Raw genomic sequence first — 21,931 nt, forward strand, 5'->3', positions numbered from 1 at the left:
TTCGGAAGAATCAGTTACATGACACCATCACTTAAGTCATTTTGACTCAGGATTTCTGCCATTTGCAACTGAAAGAGTCTTGGGTCATAAATCTTCTCATTATTATAGTGGCTTACCCTGTATCTCAAGAATGTCCTGGGTAAGAAACCTAAGGATTCTGTTTGCTAAAATGCAATCTTTACTGTGACTTCATACATTGTTATTCTCCTGCAAAACAAACGTACATAAACACATACGCACACACATACGTGCACCCGTGTGTGCGTGTGTGGTTGGTCTCCGATGCCAGATGCACTAGAATCGTTATTTTAAACTTAAATTGGCCGAACTAAGCATCGTCTATATTGGTATGAAAGCTTTTTGGACATTATTTGTGAAGCCTGAGTTCTAGTTCATAAGGTCTTGTGCTTTGGCTTAAAGATGTGCATTTTCAAACTCCTCTACGCTCAAGGAATCCAGTTCATGTTTTCTTCCTTCTGAATGGTCAGCGAATAGCCATGTTGGTAGAAATACCTTCCATAAATTCAGTCTGCTTGATACCATAACATCTGTATGAAAGATGAAAAATTACCTGAGCTTTCAAGTGATGGTCTTTACGATGCCAAGGACCCAGAGGTACTATTGCACATCTGAAGCAGGATGACTGGATTTTCTCCCTTTCAACCTGACTGTTTGACACTTTAAAAATCGTCCCCAAATCCCAGAAGTGAGATGGGCAGGCTCCCCCACTTCTCTTCTTGCTCCAAGAGACGTTGTGGGTGGACTTTTTCCATTATTTAAATTCCTTCATGGAGTCCAGCTGAGCCCAGAAACTGTCAAGCTAAAATATTGTAAGCAGAACTGGTCTCACACTTCTTTCCTCTTGTTTAATGAAAAGCTTCAGAAGTTGAAGATGTGTAACTATTTCCCAACCTAGAAAATTCAAATACGTTCTTCGGCTTTGGATTTTCATCGTTGGTGTTGCTATAGAGCTCACGCCAAAACACTGTTAACTGATTCAGGTTGTATCGCTGGCACTTACAACATTTGCCAAAACATGTATTTGACAACTCTTGTGGCCAGGCACTGTGCTAGGTTCCTCAAAGATGAACAAGTAAAGGTCCTTGCTCTCAAAGAGCTCGCCCGACTGGGGCTATTCAAAAATTAGTTCCATAGGATGTAGGATGAACTAAGTGCTTAAAAGAGGCACATGCCAAGGGTGTGGGAGCCCAGGGGAAGAGGCACAAATTCCACCTGGTAGAATCAAGAGGGGCTTCTCAAAGTTAAGTCCTAAAGGATTTCAGAGAATAGGAAAAGTCAGGAAAGTTGAAAATCTAGGGGATGCCATAAGCAAGGCTTCAGGATGTAAAAGCAGATTGTGGGTAGAAGGATGAGAGGACAGTACACCCAGATGATCCTGAAGTACGTATCAAATAAGAACAGCTTAGAGCAAACATTTCCCCTGTCCGGGTATATGTGAGTTTTGGGAGGTGTGGGCGCAGGAGAAGGAGGAAGCATCTCTGGACCTTCCCTAAGGCTCCATCCTTGCCTCCCCACCAACCTATGACACTTGTGCACTTGCCCATAGACACTTGTGTGGTTCCCTGGATATTCCCTGTTCTTTCATGCCTTCAGGTTCTGTCCATTCCTCTGTGCCTGCAATGTCTTCTTCTTCTACTCCTTCCACCTGGTTGACGCACTCATCACTCTTACCAGGTCAAGATTGAGTTCCAGGAAACTTATTTTTCTACAAGCCATTGTATACCCCTCTTGCTCTGTATTCTCATGAATCTATTTATATTAGGATCCTTCTGGATGTAAGTGACAGAAACCTGACTCAAATTTGTATAGTCAGAAGGAGGAAAATGTTGGTTTATGTAACTAGGATAAGGAGATGGTGGAGATGATTTTATGGTTTAAATGTTACAATTAGGGCGTTAATGTTCTTCCTCTCTCTCTACCTTTTAGCTCTGCTTACCCCAACTTCAGTCTCACCAGACCTTTGAGGTGGAGGCAAGTTGGCCCTTGGCAACGCTGGGTCTTCACTGTCTTTACAAGTCACAACCCTGAAGAAGAGACACCCTCTCTCTTTCAGGGTATATACACTAAATCTCATGGGGACTCGGTTGTCCCTGGTAGGTTTATACGTCCAAACTTCAGTAACCTTGGCAGTCAGGGAACAGATTGGCTTGCTTATTTTCACCCAGACCACACAGGATGGGTTTCCCACAGGAAAGAAAGCTTCTGTCGTCCAGAGAAAGGGGAAAGGCAACCTAGATGACCAAAAACAAACCAGCAAGCCAAACATTCACATTACCACCCTACCCTCAGCGCTTATCACGTGAACACAACGGTTAGTTACTGGTCTCTCCTCCACTGGGCGATAACCCTTGATGGCAGGACGGGGGCCTCTCCATCCTTGTAGTAGGGAGTTAGGTGCGTTTGAGGAGGGATTTAGTAAACCACGGTTGAATGAGTGAGCTAGGCAATGAATGAGAATGAATGAATAAACACGCACGTGAAATAGATGGGTCAGTTAATATCATTTCCATATTATAGTTTTATTCCAGCATTTCTAGCCTGGACAACTTTAATAGCCTTTTAATTCATCTTCATATCACCTGTCTTGGCCTCCTCTAATCCATTCTTTACACAGCAACCAAACGGATATTTTAAAAGATGCAAATATGATCATTTTATTCCCCTGCTGAAAGCCCTTCCTTTCCTTTGGGATATTGGGCAAGCATTTTTGCAGGGCTTCTAAGGACCTTTATGATCTGGTTTTTGTCTGCTTCTCTAGTTCCGTGTCTTGCTATCCTAACACTTCTAACACCAGTTGCCACCTCCCCACTGTATTCTGAACCCTAAATGCATGTGCATTTTATATTCTAGTCACTTTGAATTACTTCTGCTTCTTCAAAGGCATTATGTTCTCTTTTGCTCTCAAGTCTTCATTCCATCCCTCAGGGTGCGCTTTCTTTCCCTGTCCTCTTCACCCAGCTAACTTCGACTCATGCCTTGGACCCCAGATTATACATCCCCTCATAAATGAGGATTTCTTGGACTTTTAACTACTATCCCTCCTATGTGCTCCTGCAGGATGCCCTCCTCTCATAGAGATACCTATAGCCCTGCATTGTAACTGTTTATTTCCTTGTCTGTATCACTGCTAGCTATAGTGTATGCTCTGAGGACATGGGATACATCTGTTTTATTCACTGTTAATCTCCACTGTCTAGATAGGACCTAACACTGATGAATGAATGAATGGACAAATGAACGAATGCATCTATTGAGTCCCAGCCGTATACTAGGCATTTGGTATGACCTGAAGCTAGGGGTGATCACGGCATAGCCCCTGCCCCGAAGGAGTTCCCTGTCTTTATGCAAAACAGCTGCAGTTCACAGAGGTTATAAGTGGCACAGCCTGGCATTGGGCCAGTCTTGACTCCAGATTCAGGCTCTTCAGATGTCCTTCTGTTGATACTCAGCCTGGATTCATTCAGAAAGCACAGCTTGTGCTTGGGGACGGTCGGTCTGGTTTGGATGGTGAGTGGGGCTGAGAATCTCAGGATGGAGTCAAACCCCTATGAAATGGTACTGAGGCCAAGAGCCATGCTCCAAACCATTGTTTTCCCTTCATCTGGAGTGAGGATCTGTTGATATGTTTGGCTTTGGGAAGCACACCGAGATGAACACTTTATTCCTATTTGTACGGTAAAACATGGGCCTCAAAAAAAATTTAGTGAATAATGAAAACTGCTATTAAAGTTGAGCTGTCAGTTTGCTGGTGGTGTTTTACGGTCAGACTTAGGTTCCTGGAGCCAATGCTGTGGTCACTGCTGGGAGGACTTGGGGGACCCAAGTTCTACTCTTGGCCTGACTGGCAGGATTTGTGAAGTGATTTTTAGGAAAGGAGGTCCCACCCTAGTCCCTGGAGAATCAGTCTTCATTGATCTAAAGCTGCTGTGGAAATCTCATATTCTCTGCTAGTGTTTGGTCTATTGTATAACCCAATTCTGTCCAATGAGACATATGAGGAAGTCTGCTAAGGGCTTAATTTCCAAATAAAAAGACAGAGCCTTAAGAGAGAAAGCATATAGCATCGCCTTACTTTTTCCTGAGAGAAATATCATTGAAAGGATGTGATATCTGGAGTTGTGGAAGTCTTCTTGAGACCCTAAGGCAATAAACAAAGAAAAATAAAAGGTCAAGGCCTTAAGGATAGTTGACCAGGAAGATTAGGAAGAGTCTGAGTTTTTGCTCACCCAGTTAAGCCCCAGAACAAAAGCTTTGGTCTTCTGGTTCCATGAGATAATTTAATGTCTTTGCTCAGAGCCAAGAGCCATTCTATGTTGGGTTTCCTGTTCCCTGCAGACAAAAGCATTCCTAAGGGATACATATGGAATCAGTTAGGTCACAGCTGTTATGTTATGCTTAAATAAACAAAAATGATCTGCTGATTGGAGCAAATCAATGATCACTCCAGGCTTGTCTGGATTTGCTCGTCTGGTAAATGGGAGAAATACAGTTGATCTTGAGAAATGCCAGTGAGGGATGAACAATGGTGTTAACTTCTCAGATGCTGGGGGGTGGTACTTTAGACCTCTGAGGTGGTTCTTTGATCTACCGCTGCTCAGTCTGTTTCATGTGGACCCTACTTGAAGTTGGTATTTCTGGATGACATGTCATGCAGGGAAAAGAGCAAGGCCAGTGACGTGACACACGGGAGTTAGACCTGCTTAACGAGTTGTGTGGCCTTAACATAGTTATTTCAGTGTGTTCCACATAAAGTGGCTACTTAGTTGATCACATTTCCAGGGGTAATGTGTTATTCTCTGAGGTTAACTTTCTTGCCCGTGAGGAATGTTGCACAGGTAGTGATGCTGTGCTCGTGTAGCCTCATCTTCAGGAGCTGATTTTATCCTCCAATCCCTGTAACCTCTCACATCCAGTCAGTTGCAGAGCAGGCCCTCTCACTGTTGTGGCCTCTCCTGTTTCAGAGCACAGGCTCCGGACGCGCAGGCTCAGCGGCCGTGGCTCACGGGCCCAGCCGCTCTGCGGCAGCATGTGGGATCTTCCCGGACCGGGGCACGAACCCGTGTCCCCTGCATCAGCAGGCGGACTCCCAACCACTGCGCCACCAGGGAAGCCCAAGGCCTTAGGGGTAATGTGGATCGTGCCCTATTTCTATAGATGGGAAAATGGAAACCCAGAAGGGGAAGTGACTTGTCCAGTGTTAAGCAGAGCCCTATTTTGTGTATTAATTTTTCCATGTAAAACAGAAAGAAACATTTAAGGCAAAATACCAGTGAGTGCTGATTTATTTATCATTATGAAGCTTTCCCTTGACTCTCTTGCAACTTTATTGAAGAGCTATTATTTGTGGGGCACCATAATAGATTCTGGAGATACAGAAATATAGATGGTGAGAGTTCTTCAGAGGCACCTTCGCTGGTCTGTCCCTTTGTGGATTCTGAATTTGTATCATTTCCTTGGAATGCAAGAAAATATATTCAAGCAATATCAAACCCCTGCCTCTCCCCTCAGCGGTCAATGGATGTAGTGTCACATGAGAAACAGGTGGACGAGGCTCTCTGGAAAAAAATCACCACTGGTGACTGTTTCCTGTAGGGAATTTCAGCACACAGAGTTGGATTGGGTCCAAAGGAATACCTGTGAATTGCAAGTGGTCTAACCCAGATCATGAAGGAAAGAGACCATTTCTCCCTTAGGCCACAGAGACCCGTTGAGGGCTGCTTGCTGCCCCTGGGGCCACTTCCTGCTAGGCATTTCAGGGAATGAGTGAGGGTCCTTCTTCTGGCCCCTTAGGCTACAGCAGATCCCAGTGTAGGAACAGAGAAAAAAATACATCTTAAAGGAACAAAAGGCATCCCAGAAGGAAGACTGTACCACCCACAGGTAAGAGCCTTCACCAAACTTTTCTTCCTCACTCCAAAGTCTCTCCTCCAGTCCCACCCTCCACATCCAGCCAGCCACGCCCACTCCCCAGGTAGCCAGATAGCATCCTTGACTTTGATCCATATCCAAACTCCTTCTCTGGCAGACGGTGGGTAAGGGGTGTTGGAACTTCCTTGGAGACCAGTGTCATTAACCATGTCGAGGAGACCACCTCTGGTCACAGAGTAACTTCGACAATCCTGCTAAATAATTTTAGATTTTTCTGTGGTTGCAGTTTTAACAGAGGATCCCTGTGGACAGTTCATTTAGTTGCATTTGCATATAGAATTTGTTCAGTTGCTTTTTTTGTTCATTCGGTAATAGTTTATTATATACGACTGTGTGCCAGGCATATCCAAAAAGGGCAGCTTGTTCTTCTTTTACCCATCTTGGAGCATCAGTGCTCTCGTGGAGACTGGCTTCTAGTGGCAGAGATACACAACAAGTAAGAAAATTACCATCTTTCATCAGGTCAAAGACATTATTGAATACTGATTGTAATTTGCATTGCCATTTTATGGGCCAGTGAGAAAGGAGTGATACCCAAGAAGTTAAGATGAGCTGTAGTTGACACTTGTGATCCCAGCTGTCACCTGATATCTGTGCAGCTGTGGTGGGTCACACCTGTACTGGTCAGAGGCCTGCCTTCTGTGAGCACCATGGTGATTTCAGGATGCCACAAAACGCTGCTTAGCTGAGACCACAAACATACCCCTGAATTGGGGGGAGTTAATGACACGGGGGTATGGGTGTGGGCATTTAGTACCTCAAGCCCAGTCCTGTTCCTTAGGGGAACCTAAGCCAAGACTCACCATCAATTGTATAATACACCCTGATCTCAAAGATGTTAAAACCAAAAAAAAAAAATCATCTTAGAAACGCCAAAGCATGGTAAGTGTTAGTACTTGGTGCTGAGGGGTAAAATTAGCAGGGGAATTTTAGCAGGGTGTTCAGAAAAAGCCTCAGTGATACACCGCTTTCGAGAAAAGACTGGAAGGCAGCAAGACTTACGGATATCTGTGGGAGGAGCATTCCAGGGAGGGGGGCAGGACATGCAAAGGCTCTGAGGAAGGGGCGTGCCTGGCCTATTCCAGGAGTGGGGAGGAGACCGGTACATCTGGAATGTGGCAAAAGAAAGCACAGAAAAATACAAGACGCAGTCAGACAGGAAACTGGAGGTCAGGTTTTGTAGAACTTTGGACCGTTTTGAGGATTTTGGTCCTACTTCACCGTCTTCCGACGGTTGTCAGATGGTTCTCAGCGAAAGAGTGATCTGAACTTTCTTCCATCCTAACAGGCTGGCTCTGACTGCTGTGTTGAGAGTAGGCTGAAGAGGAAAAGAATGGAAGCAGAGAGACCAGTTAGGAGGCTGCCGCTGAACCAGATGGGTGATGACGGGGACTCGGGCCAGAGCAGTAGCAGGGAAAGTCCTGAGAGGTGGTCAGAACACGGACATGTGTTCAGGGTAGACCTGAGTGTTTTCTCGGAGATAGCGTGTGGGAAATGAAAGAAAGGGGGGAGTCAAGGACGACGCCCTGATCACTATTTCTCTTGTATATCTGTGTCCCTGTTAAATCAGGTCACATGACCCTCTGCACACGCGTAGACACACGTACACACCTTCATGGGCTTCCAGAACATTCTGTAAGTCTCTGAATCACAGACTAGAGAGCCTCCCTGTGTCTCAGTTTCCTTATCTGTCAAACAGAGGTATTAATCACACAGACATCGTGGACTTCTTGGGAAGGTTGAAACAAATAATAGATGTGAAATCGGTAAAATGTGCTAGATATTTTTCGAGGCTGCTTCAGTAAATGTTAGCTATTATTTCTATATTTTGTTCCCTAATTTCTATGTACGAAATTGTCTACTGTTGCCCGCCTCTAGATGCCAAGTGCGGCGGAGGTGGCCTCCCAGCCGTCTGCTCCTGCTAGCTGCCCACCCACTTCTTGGCAACCACACTGGGCAAGAGGAGGAAGAATCGGATTGGTCCCGAACCCAAGACAAACACTGGGCAGCCGTGGGCCAGGGGGCAGGTCTCCTTTGCTGCAGGGGCAGGAGCCCATGTGTTCCTCTTTCTTGTTCTTCCTCCCTCTTGTGCCCACGTGGAAAGTAAGCAGAGCTGGGCAGGGCCTGTTTCTCTGGGCCAAGGTATGGCAAAGATGCTCTCTCTTCCTGGTCCCTTGTAAATGAGGGAGAGAGGGAGGCTTCGGGCCCCTCCCGTTACCCAGCCATCTGTCTCTCTTTGGCTGTCGGCCTCAAATACCACAGTTCTGAGAAGTCGTCTGAAGGACCCCGTCTGGGTACCTAGCAGAATTAACAGGGCGCCACGCTGAGCTCCCCAAACAGCTTGCCCTCCTGCACACCTCAGGGCCCCTGCCTCCCGGCCTCCGTTCTCCTCCCTAGTGTCTTCCTAACAAACTCTACTCACTCTTCAGAGTCCATCCAGAAAACGTGAAATTAGCAGAAGCATTTCCTCTTTGACACACAGAAGGGGTGAGCAGGCCCTCGTTTTCAAGCACATTCGGTGTTGCACACTTGGCCGTGTTTCTCCAGTCCCCACTCACTCTCTTACTTGGGCCTTTGTTTCGCTCCTTTAAGTGACTGGGGTTTTTACTCTGGAAGAGAAAAGGCAGAGGCTCCATCTGAGCTTCTGATGAGTTCAGGCACGCTTTGCTCCCTAAATGGGAAGACCACAAAGATAGAAAATGCTTAGCTGACTGGTAGGGCACGGGACAAATGGCAAAGAAGGGAACCTGGAAGCAAAGTGACCCTGCCTGGGGAGGTGGGGTATCGCCCACAGGGATGGGGCAGCATTGGACAACACCTGCTCCTTGGTGGCCGGAAGTCTAGTGAGACATACTGAGTGGTTTACAGCTGAAAGATGCTGGCTCTGCATGGCTGGTAGTCATGTCGGGAAACCCAGTAAAGGCTGAGTGAGTTAGTGATGGGATGTGTGGGGCGTTTGCTGAAGAGTCCACTATTTTGTAAGCTCTGCTTTAGGTGTTCCGAGGGGCCAATTTGGATGAATAAGACTCAGCTCTTTATCATCTCTCCAGAAGTAACTTCCCGTCTAGGAGGGGAGATCAGATGTGTGTTTTTGCAGGTTCACTCTGAATACCTCTCTGACCTTCCCCTCACGGTGTTGTACCGGCTCTAGATGTGATGCAGCAGGACATTTCCTCCTAGTGAGGTGAGCTCTGGGACCCAGATTGACAAGAATTAGCCCTAGACTGGAGTGAAGGCTGGCGATCACTCCCCTCATGAGGGTGAAACTGTCAAAACAACTTTCAGCCCCACAGGGTTCTCATTCCCCCTAGCTTCCCTTTGCTCCCACTCATATCTATCTCTTTGCTTTTTCCCAAGTCTCTTTTTTAAAAGTTGTATTTTATTTAAAAAATTTTTATTTTATATTGGAGCATAGTTGTTAACAATGTTGTGTTGGTTTCAGGTGTACAGCAAAGTGGTTCAGTTATGCATATACATGTATCTATTCTTTTTCTAATTCTTTTCCCATTTAGCTTATTACAGAATATAGATCAGCATTCCCTGAGCTATACAGTAGGTCCTTGTTAGTTATCTATTTTATATATAGCAGTGTGCACATGTCAATCCCAAACTCCCAACCTATCTTTCTCTCCTACCCAGGTAAAAGTTCGTTCTCTAAGTCTGTGAGCCTGTTTCTGCTTTGTAAATAAGTTCATTTGTATAAATTTTTTTAGACTCTGCATATAAGTGATATCATATGATATTTGTCTTCCTCTGTCTCTTTTTTTATAACATTCCATCAGCCTGGGGACAGCAGAAGTTCTGAGGGGTAAAGACCCACTTCTCTGGACCTTAGTGTCCTTACATAGGACGTAGGTTAGTGAAGGGCCTGGATGCATACGTGTTCAGATCTCTCCCTGCCTTGACATCTTGTGAATCAAAACCATCGTCTTCTTCTCCACGCCTCCACGTGTATTGACCTCTAAACATTTTCTGTGTCCTGCCTAAAGCGGACTGGACACAGTTGCCACACTTTTCCTCAGCAGCCCATTCTAGATTTCTGTTTATTTTCCTGCCCTGAGAAAATCAAGTTCTTCCCTGTGTTTAATTAAGATCTCTCTTGTTGTAGGCAATTTCCTCCTGAACACATTTCATAAATATAGAGAACAATAACTAAATGCCTTTTTCATATAGAACATTTATATGCCCACTTTACAACCCTATATTTAGCCCCATTTGGGCCTCATTTCCATACATTTGCATGTTAATATTCGTACTTATGTAGATATATTCCTGGATTGAATGGGAAAGAATATCCCACACAGAAGGTTGGAAATGACAATTTATTCAGAGAACTTGATCCTAAGATTCAGGAGAAGTTCATTGGGCAGGATTGCCAAATTAAATACCAAGCTGCTTTTTCTGTACTGTGTGAAAGTGGCCCTGAGTTATATTTTCTCATTTGTCTTCTGCCAAAAGGAGAGTAGAGGTAGAAGCCACACGTGGAAGGCGTCCCCTGGCAAGACAGTGCTGACGAATGACATAAGGTCTCTCGGATGTGACAGGCATCTGGGAGGAAATGGGCCACCTGGGTGTCAGAAATATCAGTCCCTTCCCATGTGGATGCCATTCTGAAAATGTATTGTCCCAGGCAGCCGCCACTGGTCTCTTGTGATATATGGCTTCTCTGTATGGAACTTAAACAAAAAGAAGCTAGAGAGCTCTGGTTTTAGGATATCACAGTTCTTAACAATACCTAGGAGTCAGGACCCCAAAACTAGGAAAGGTAATATTTATTGACTACCTATCATGTGCTACGTGACATACTGGTTCTTTGTATGTTGCCTTGCTGCCTTTTTAAAATGGCCCTATTAAACAGGTATGGTTGTATCCAGCTTCTAGACAAAGGTACTGAGGTTCAGAGAAGATAAGTGATCTATCTGTCCAGGTTAAGCAGATGGCAGAACCATGTATTGAAATTAGATCTGTCCGATCTCAAAGCTTATATTTACTTCTGCCTAATAGGATCCCAGTAGTTGGGAATAAAGACTATCTTGGATGCCTTCAAGGTGAAAAGCTTTGAATAACCTCTGTGATTATTCTCCTTGGGTAAGCCTCATTCAAGATTGATGTTCAAACAGGTGGTTTTAGCTCTGTTCCACTAGAAAACAAAAGCTGAAATAAGCATCGCACGTTAAGACTTTATTGGGAGGTGCGATATCAGGGTAGCAAGAGAGAGAGAAAGTGAGACACGGAAGGAGGGAAAGCATAAGAGGAGGTTCATTACCAACCTGGTCATAGGGTCACAGAAACACACAGCTCATGAATGGCACGAGGGACACTGTTAGACCGGCTAAGTGGTAACACATCACCTCAGAGCAGTCAGTCCAAGGGAGGACGGAGGGATGTTTATCTCCCAGCTTTCTTCCCATCTCCTGTTTACTGGTCCATGTTTGCCCTACAAAGTGTTAGCTCACCTACACTTCTGAGTGGTATGGCTACACCTCTCCAGGAAGCCACAGAGAAAGACAGACTCATGTCTCATGGTGAAGCCTTTCATCTGAAATCAGAAGTGGTGGGAAGAGTCAAGTCATCTGTGGGTCCAGCAGGCTTGGACCTGGTTTTCGGAAGGACTGTGGCAGGTGCAACAGAGGACGTATCAAAGCCCAGCCCTCAGCCAGGTTAGGATGAGACATCCAGCAGGGTTAGGAGATGAGACAGCAGGAGCTAGAATCTAAACCTGGGCGGCAGGTGGGCCAAGGGAATCTGATGAAGTATATAAACTGGGTTATGTAAATCTACCTCCTGTGTCACTCAGAGTGACTCGCTATCAGAGAACACTTGGATCGCACACTGTGAGGACTAGGACAAGATGAACTTATTTATCTACTTTTTCAAAATGGTGGCCAATTGCAGTCTCCTCAGAAGATGGGATTAACAAACCCAGCTGCAGTCCTTGGTGCTGCAGCTGATCCTGGAACCATAAGTGATATTCATCATCTCACTCCCTGTCACTCATTTGAGATTTTCCTCACCCTTGGACAGCACTTTGGCTATTCTAGGTTGCCTGCCTAGTGACCCAGATCTTCATTCTGGAGGGATCTGAACCTTTAATTCTCAGCCCTCGAGAGGTCATGACTACTCCAATTGACTACTAATGGTACACAAGAGCATCAAGGGACACCGGACTGAATACTTGGCATGCAAATAAACTCTTCCTTCCCCCATTGTGTAGCAACCCTGCAAATCAGGGTCAGTTACATTCAGAAAGTTAATGTCTCCTTTCTTTTCTTGCTGGTTTATTGGCACGGGGAGCCCAGAGAGGACATGTGGTCATCATAGTTTCCGATCTAGTCCTCTCCCTTGGAACCAGGACATTAAACTGGGTTGAGCCTAAGACTGAGGGATGGGAAGCATACATTCTTCCAGGTGGGTCATTGGAAGGGATGGCACGAGGGGCCAACTCTACTCTGCACCTTGTGGTTTCTAGACCCATTTATTCTAGCTGTCGAGGATGCAGAATGTCATTGATTTAGAGTAGGCACGGTTGTTCTGGAAAGGACCAGATAGTAAATATTAGTAAATAGCTTAGACTCTGTGGCCCTACCTTCTCTCTGTCAGCTACTTATATCTGCCATTTCAGTGTGAAAGCAACCACAGACAATAGGTAAACAAATAAAATGGCGATTTCAATAAAGCTTGATACACATAACAGACATTGGGTCAAATTTGGCATGCAGACAGTGGTTTGCCGACTCCCAATTTAATGTGTAAATCAAATCCTGGAAGTCAGTAGTCAAACTCCATAAGGTGTTGTCTCCAGGTGGTGTCTTAGCACTATGCCTTTGAGCTTTTAAGCAATGATTCTTTTAGACAATTGACTTCTGGGTGATGGGACACACAGTTAGACCAGGGACACTTGTGGCTGTGGGCCCATTGTTGCTTCTGTATATTAAATGACTCCCGTGGTCTGAGGCAATGTTGTGTGGGATAACATGGGTCGGGCATTTTGTAAATCCTGGGAATGGTGCTGCAGGAAGCACGGTAGTTAGGAAAGGAAAACTAGTATCTGGAGTTTGCGTCAATTCCAGTAAGGACAAATCAGTGTTCCTTCAGCATAGAAAGCGCATAATGTAATCAGCCTCCCATTTAGGGGCTCATCTATCTTCCCGAAGAATGACGCCATAGAGAAGATTTGCGCTGATCTCTGCTGGCATGTTGGGCACCCAACATTGTCAATGTCTGTCATCCCAGATAGAGGAGACCCGGGTCGTTAAATTTGTGCATAAACCCCATATGTGCCCACCGTAGACAACATGTTCATGGGTCCATTGCACAAGTACTGGGGGTGTCTGAAGGGAGGGGACAGGATATTCCATGCGCATGACTGTTTAGTGCTTTCTGTGTGGTAGGTGGGCTCTGAACGTTAATTGGAGGCATAAAGATCCACCTAATTTGTAGCTCATTTTTATCGGTCCATTCACGTATGTTTCCCAGTCCTTCTTTTCTCTAACTTTCTAATCACATGCCTACCAAGCTCCTGATTGTTTGTCTAAGGAATCAGTGTGTACTCACGCCTTGCCCACTCTGGCAGGTACCTCTCACAGCTACTGACATGTTTCTGAACAGCAGGTGTGCTGTCCACAGCAGCTCCTCTTCTGCCGCCCTTATCCGTTCTGCTTCTCTTCCCAGCCTGCAAATGATTATTATCTCTCCAGCAATCAGGGACATTCCCCATTTGCTGTTGACTAAGACCCAAGAATTATACTTAAGAAATTACTATGTGAATAATAGAATTTACCCTACAGATGGGTTCTGTATGTTAAATTAGGTAATACATGGAAAGTGCTTAGCTGAGTGCTTGACACATAGCAAGAACTCTGTTTCCAGTATTAGTTACTAGCACCATCACTGTAGAAATTGCTGAAAATAATTATTGAAAAGGACAGGTTTTCCATTTTATAGAGATCTTGCTAAGGCTTCGTATTAGCTAGTAGAGAACTGGATCTCTGAACAGTTAACAAAACCTTCTGGACACTGGATTGTAGAATATTCTTTTGAAGCCATTCCCCCCGTTGTGTTACCTGCTAGCATTCATTCATGTTCATATTCTGGACTGCTTTAGCTTCTCCTCTCCCCCTTTGCAAATTGTTCCTCATCCTTCAAGGCCCAGGCTGAGTTTTAGTTCCTCTCTGAAAATGTCCTATCTACCCTAAGGAGGGCTGAAGTTTGCTTTCTCTCTGGCCCTATCAAATCCTATCCATCACTCCCGTACATTTTATTATATTTATCTAAATTCCGTCTCCTCTAATTTGTGAACTTCATAGGCACAGGCAATATGTATTAATCATCCTCAAATCCTCAAGGAATAGCAGAAGTCTTGACATAAAGTAGGTGTTCATTAAACATTTGGTGAACAAAATCGATGAATGAATATATGATGTTAATTCATGAGTTTATCTTTATGACATTCAGGCTATTATCTTTACTGCTCAAAAGTAGGCATGAGAAAGGACTTTATTATAATCTGGGATATCCCTACTCAGTCTCAATAGAGTACTGACTAAATCAAATGATAAGCCAAGCAATTCAGGTCCAGGTGTAATTTGACTCCAGGAAATAGAAGGGGAGAGGGGACGGTGCTATTTGTTTCTAAAATTACAGTAATTAAAACGGTATGGTACTGGCACAAAGACAGACATATAGACCAATGGAACAGAAGAGAGAGCTCAGAAGTAAATCCATGCATATATGATCAGCTGATTTGACAAGGATTCCAAGAATACACAATGGGACAGGATAGTTTCTTTAACAAATGGTGTTGGGAAAAACTGGATATCCACATGCAAAACTATAAAATTGGATTCTTATACCACACAGAAAAATCAACTCAAAACAGATTAAAGACCTAAATGTAAGACCTGAAACTGTAAAACTTCTAGAAAAAAGTGCAGGGGAAAAGCTTTTTGACATTGGCCTTGGAAATGTATTTAATGGATATGACACCAAAAGCACGGGCAAAAAAAGCAAAATTAGACAGATGGGACCACAACTAAAAAGCTTCTGCACAGCAAGGGAAACAGCAGAGTGAAAAGGCAACCTGTGGAATGAGAGAAAATATGTGCAAACCATATATCTGATAACTGGTTAATTTCCAAAAAAAATATTAGGAACTCCTGTGATCAATAGCAAAAAAACTAATAACCTGATTTTAAAAGGGGCTAAAGACTTGAATGGACATTTCTCCAAAGAGGATATACAGATGAGAAGATGCTTAACATAACTAATTATCAGAGAAATACAAATGAAAATTACAATGAGATATCATCTCACACCTATGAGAGTGGCTTTTGTCAAAAAGTCAAAAGGACAGGGCTTCCCTGGTGGCACAGTGGTTGAGAGTCCGCCTGCCGATGGAGGGGACACGGGTTCGTGCCCCGGTCCGGGAAGATCCCACATGCCGCGGAGCGGCTGGGCCCGTGAGCCATGGCCGCTGAGCCTGCGCGTCCAGAGCCTGTGCTCCGCAACGGGAGAGGCCACAGCAGTGAGAGGCCCGCGTACCGCAAAAAAAAAAAAAGTCAAAAGACAACAAGTGTTGGCAAGGATGTGGAGAAATTGGAGCCCTTTTACAGTACTGGTGGGAATGCAAAATGGTGCAGCTGCTATCGAAAGCATTATAAAAGGTTCTCAAAATATTAAAAAGTAGGACTACTATGTGATCCAGCAACCCCACTTCTGGGTATTTATCTGAAAGAATTAAAATCAGGATCTCAAAGAAGTATATGTATGCCTGTGTTCATTGTAGCATTATTCACTATAGCCGAGCTATGGGAAACAACCCAAACCCCAGTCCACAAATAAACGGGTAAAGAAGAGGTGGTAAATACATACAATGGAGTGTTTTATTCAGCCTTATAAAAGAAGAAACTCTTGTCATTTGTGACAACGTGGATGAACCTGGGGGACTTGTACGAAGTGAAATAAGCCAATCACAGAAGGACAAATACTGCATGATTATATGAGGTAGCTAAAACAGACAAATCCACAGAAGCAAAGAACAGGATGGTGGTTGGCAGGGGCCCAAGGAGAAGAGAAATGGGGAGCCGCTGTTCAACATTTATAACATTTCAGATATGCAAGAGGGGTCTAGAGATCTGGTGTGCCTGTACGTAATACTGCACATAGCATTACTTGCCCCTGAAAAATCTGATAAAAGGGTGATGTTATGTGAGGTGCTCTTACCATAACTGAAAAAAATGAAAACATTTAAACTAAGAATAGAGAAACTGAAAGAAGAATTTTAAATCACTCACAAGTGGCCTTTGTGTACTTGAACCTGGCTGAAATCCTGGCTAATCAAGTCACTTGGAATCTGGTCTTCTCATTGAAGTTGTAAACCTTTAGCATATTCTAGAGGGAAGTGTAGAAGTTGCCAAGCAGTGAATTATGTGTGGTGTGGAAGTGGAGATGGAGGAGGGCAGGTATGGGTACAGAGTCCACGCAGAGGGGTATTTCTTTTTTTTTTTTTTTTTTGCGGTACGGCGGGCCTCTCACTGTAGTGGCCTCTCCCGTTGCGGAGCACAGGCTCCGGAAGCGCAGGCTCAGCGGCCATGGCTCACGGGCCCAGCCGCTCCGCGGCATGTGGGATCTTCCCGGACCGGGGCATGAACCCGCGTCCCCTGCACTGGCAGGCGGACTCTCAACCACTGCGCCACCAGGGAAGCCCAGAGGGGTAATTCTGAGATGCCCAGAACTGCAGTATTTCAGAGGATCTCTCAGTGGCTTTGTACAGCTGAGATTTAGGCTAAAAGGAGGGCTATGATGAGAGAGAGAGATGGATAGATAGGTAGAGAAGGGCCATATAAGAAACATCTTTTATCATTATTCTAAATAGTTTTAATTTTATGCCAAGTTTAAGCCTTGGGGACATATTCAAGGATTTTAACCACCCAGTGATATCTGGATATCAGTCGGGAGGATAAATGGGAAGAATTTGAGGATGCCAACTACTCACCCCTCCTTCACACTGGTTTCTAATGACTTAAGAAATGGAAGATGAGATACACATATCCAATGGATATTACTCAGCCATACAAAAGAATGAATAATGCCATTTGTAGCAACATGGCCGGACCTAGAGATTGTCATACTGAGTGAAGCAAGTCAGACAGAAAGACAAGTATCATATGATATTGCTTATATGTGGAATCTATAAAAAGTGATACAAATAAACTTATTTACAGAACAGAAATAGAGTCACAGATGTAGAAAACAAACTTTTATGGTTATCGGGGAGAAGGAGTCAGGGAGGGATAAACTGGGAGATTGGGATTGACATATCCACACTACTATATATAAAATAGGTAACTAATAAGGACCTACTGTATAGCACAGGGAACTCTTCTCAATACTCTGTCGTGACCTATATGGGAAAAGAATCTAAAGAAGAGTGGATATATGTACATGTATAACTGATTCACTTTGCTGTACAGTAGAAGCTAACAAAACATTTAAAATCAACTATACTCCAGTAAAAAGAAACGGACTTGGAGATAGGAGCGCAGTATCCCTTATTGGGGTGAGATGCTTCCGTTATAGCCCAGTATTCAGGGCTCCGTGACAGAACTACAATCACGAAAGCAGTTTGAACCCAAGTCAAAACGAGGCTTCCTCCTTCCTCCCAGACTCACAGAAGACAGAGGACACATGGTGAGAGCACGATCTGCCGGGAGGACAGTGGTCCAGCCCTTGGAATACAGGTCATGCTGTTGTTCACACACCCATTGTCTCATAGAGCAGAGGGGCAGAGACAGTTACTGTCCCGGTCTGCACTGGCTTTTCAGGGCAGTGGCTCCGCTCTTAGCTCATGTGGTCCAGCGTGTGTCACGCCTCTAAGCTGCATTAAGCAGATGGAGGTCACTCTCTTTCCCATGGGAGGACAAGGGGGGTAGGTGGGGTCCGATGACCTGAGGTGCTCAAGCCAACTCTTCTCCCCCACCCCCGGGAGCAAAATGAACATCTCCTCATCTTTCTTATGGAAACTGAGCTGTGGGAAGGGGGAGAAAGAGGAAGGATGGGGGATGGATAAGAGTTCCTTCCTTACAGTGTGCCTAGAATCAGAAAGGCCAGTCAAAAGATGATGACATCAGTAGCCTGCCTAAAAAATGATGAGACCCCCAGTCAGGAAGTGTCACTGAATGGAGAGGAGGTTATCAGGCAGGATGGCGGCTGTATACATCCATAAAACGTCATGCCCAGAACCTGCTCTCCTGGATTGTAATCTCATCCTGGCCATTGCTTCATCGTGGGACCACGACAGCACGGGTCACCACTCTGAGCCTCGGTTTCTTTGTCAGCATCGCAAGCAGGTTAGAGCTGTCAGTCTGTAAAGTCCCCTTTTACCAACACTTCAGCTTGTTGATACTTTTTCCTTAAGTCAAACTTCCCACATTTTCTTCTGCCATCTAAAACTGCACAGCATAAAACTTAAATGACCAAGAACCTATTAAAAAATTAGTAGCTGTAACCCCAAGGCAATGAAAAGTTTAACAAGAGTGCAGCCAGAGCTGGTGTTCAAATGGGGAAGATGCACTCGCATAGAACCCTTAATTGGCAACTGGGGAAGCCGGAGTCAGGCAGCTAACAAGCTAAACAATTTTTGATGACATAAAATTAACACCAGGACATAGGAAAAGCCTGTTTTATTTGCTATTTTATGTGTTATGTGACAATTTAATTAAACTCTGAAGGAATCCAAGCAGTTAATTCCCTAGAGAAATAAACCAAGAATGACATTCAGGCCTGTCTCCTAAGGAGTTAGGCAAGGGAGTACTTTTGCATTTTATAACACTATAAATCCAACTTTTACCTCAAAGTTAATGAGTGTGATTAAGTAGCCTTGGCCTTGTCGACACTCCTTCTCCTTTCTCCTCTGGGGATTGACTTGAGGCCATTTGGGGTCTCCCTGTGGAATATGGTAAAGGGAATTCGAATCACACTTCACGGTCTGTATAATGAAGCTTTAATATATGCAGTACTGCAGGCTCACACTGGGCATTTCTGCTTTTTCCTCACAGACACGAGTGGGGATGGCAAAATATAATAATAATGATGACATTACAACTGCTACTACCAATAATAATAATAATAAACCAGCAGAAGCAGCAACAACAGAAACACTGGCACAGGCTCGGTTACAGTGCAGTAACAAACAGCCCTGACATCTCAGCGCTTCAAACAGCAAAGGTCTATTTCTCACTCATCCTTCTTGTCCACCCAAAGTTCTCTAGGGATTCTGACTCATGTTGCCATGTCTCTAGTACCCAGGCATATGGAACAAGCCATTATGTGGATTTTTTTTTTTTTTTTTTTTTTGGCTGTGTTGGGTCTTCGGTTGCTGCGTGGGCTTTCTCGAGTTGCGGTGAGCGGGGGCTACTCTTCATTGTGGTGGCGGGCTTCTCGCTGTGGTGGCTTCTCTTGTTGCGGAGCACGGGCTCTAGGCGCACGGGCTTCAGTAGTTGCAAGCACATGGGCTCAGTAGTTGTGGCTCGTGGGTTCTGGAGCACAGGCTCAGTAGTTGTGGCTCATGGGCTTAGTTGCCCTGCAGCATGTGGGATCTTCCCAGACCAGGGATCGAACCTGTGTCCTCTGCATTGGCAGGCAGATTCTCAACCACTGAGCCACCAGGGAAGTCCATCTGGATTGTTTTTTGTTTTCAGTGGTATAAGGAAAGCAAGAATCCTGAAGGAGGTACCAACTGTAAAAAGCTTCCCTCTGGAACTGACCTGTCAATTTCACTCACATTTCGTTGGCCAAGCCAGTCATATGATCACCCCTAAGGGGAGTGCAGCCCTTCCATGTGCCTGAAAGAGGGAGGACTGGAAATATTTGTGGGCAGCACTTCCTGTGTGCCGGTTTTTGTCCGAGCAACATACGTATATGCATGCATATGTGTGTGTATATATATATATATATATATGCATATACCTATGCATCTCATATATGTGTGACAACATATACGTATATGCATACATACATATGCATATACGTATTTGTTTAAATAATCCAAATATTATAAAAAAGTATATGTAGTAGAGTCAAAACGGTCTTGAAGTCTGTCATCTCACTATGTGTCAGCATTATACTTTTTCAGCTGTGTGTCTTGGGCAAGAAATGAGCTCGTAGCTTCTCCATTTCTGATTTGTGAACTGGAAGGATCAATTACCTGTCTCACAGGGCTGGAGGCAAATATATAGTGCACATGGCATTGTTTCAAAATAATCAACAAGTGTTAGTCATTTTTATCTGCAAAGAAGGTCCAACACATTATCCTATCAAAAATGAGCGGAGACTGATTAAAATGAAAATCTTTCCACTCTGGTTTATAAAAGGTTTTATTGGAATAAAGGACTTGAAGGTTTGTGTATGCTCTAGTTCTACTGAAATCTGCATGTCTGTCATCTCAACTTTTAAGTTCCTTCTATGCTTAAGCCGTATTTTCTCTGCAATTCTATAGCATTTACTTCCTGTCCCATGGGTTTTAACAGTGTACTTTTGATATTATAATAACCTAATAAAAGCTCAAATCAATGTGTGGATCTCGAGTTCAATTTAAGGCCCTGGAGAGTAACTACCAAGCCCAGGTTCATGGGGGTGGGAAGGAAACCAATATCAATGGAGTATCACCATGTGCTTAGTAAATAATGTGTTAAGCTTATATAACTATATCTTTAATATCTTCACAATAACTCATCGAATTATATATTATCACTACCCTTGTTATATGAGAAAAATACTCAGGGTTCTCAATGTAATAATGACAACAACTACTATTTATTGAGCTACTATTTATCTCACAACGGAACGAGCACCTGCTATTTGTCAGACAGTGTAATAATCACACACACACACACACACGCCCAAATGTATATTGCTTAACACAGTGCCTACTTAAATGCTAAGATCTGGTTGGGAAAGAACATGAAGGCATTTGAACAAGAGGTTAGGAGCTGGTACTAATCTCAGTACCATTTCAGGCGCAGTCTGACGTGTGAGTACCAGCAGCACAGATTGGCAGCGGTCTGCAGGATGAGGGGTAGGGAAGGGCAGACACTGCCGACAGGGAGATCATTCACGGGATTGTTGAAATAGCCCGAGTGAAATGGGGATAAGCTGCAGGAAGGACCAGAGGGGTGATGATGGAAGTAGCACTGACAGTGGTGAGGCTCCATAAGAGATGCTCTGAAGTCAGTGCTTGAAAGAACTGAGCAGCCTAATTGATGCCAGGGCCAAGGAGGAGAGAGGCATCTACGGTTGGTCGCTGTAGACTGTGGGTGCCCAGCAGGATAAGGGTGACATTTCTAGCAATTGGAAGGTTCAGAAAAAGAGCGAGTTTGGGGCGGCACAAAGGATTCATTTCTAGGTGTACTGCATTTGAAGTTTAGAAAATGATCAAATAGAGCTACCAGGCAGATGTCAGGTACTCCAGAATTGGGGATTCAGGAGAGAGAACTGTCTGGACCCGAACATTTGTGTATAAACAGCAGAGGGTTTAATGTTAAAGCATGGGGCGTGGGAAAGAGTTCCCAAGGAGGGCGGGACTGTGTAGAGACAGAAGACAAGTGACGGGACAGTGGGATCTAGAGGAAGTGGCAGATAGAACAGGAGAAGCATTGTGAAAGTCGGGAGGAATGTGGGAGCTGGGCTACTTAATCCAGACTCAACTCTCCAGCTCGGATGAGGTGCTGAAGGTCTTCTGAGTAGGAGACGGTCATGGAAGCCAAAGGAAAATCAATGACAAAGAATAAGGATGTTATCGATGACAGAGGTGCACTTGAGCTCAAGGAAGGGCTGATCAGGAACGGTGGCAGCTAGTTAGGTGCATTCTTTCTAGACGTTTGGCTGTGAGGTGAAAGGGACAGAGGAGAGTCACTCAATAAATGGGGGTGGGGGGAGGCCAAGGAGACCTATATCTTTTAAGACAAGGGAAGCCTGAGCACTTCTT

Source organism: Phocoena sinus, chromosome 17 (assembly GCF_008692025.1).
Source record: "Phocoena sinus isolate mPhoSin1 chromosome 17, mPhoSin1.pri, whole genome shotgun sequence".
NCBI classification, from domain to species: Eukaryota; Metazoa; Chordata; class Mammalia; order Artiodactyla; family Phocoenidae; genus Phocoena; species Phocoena sinus.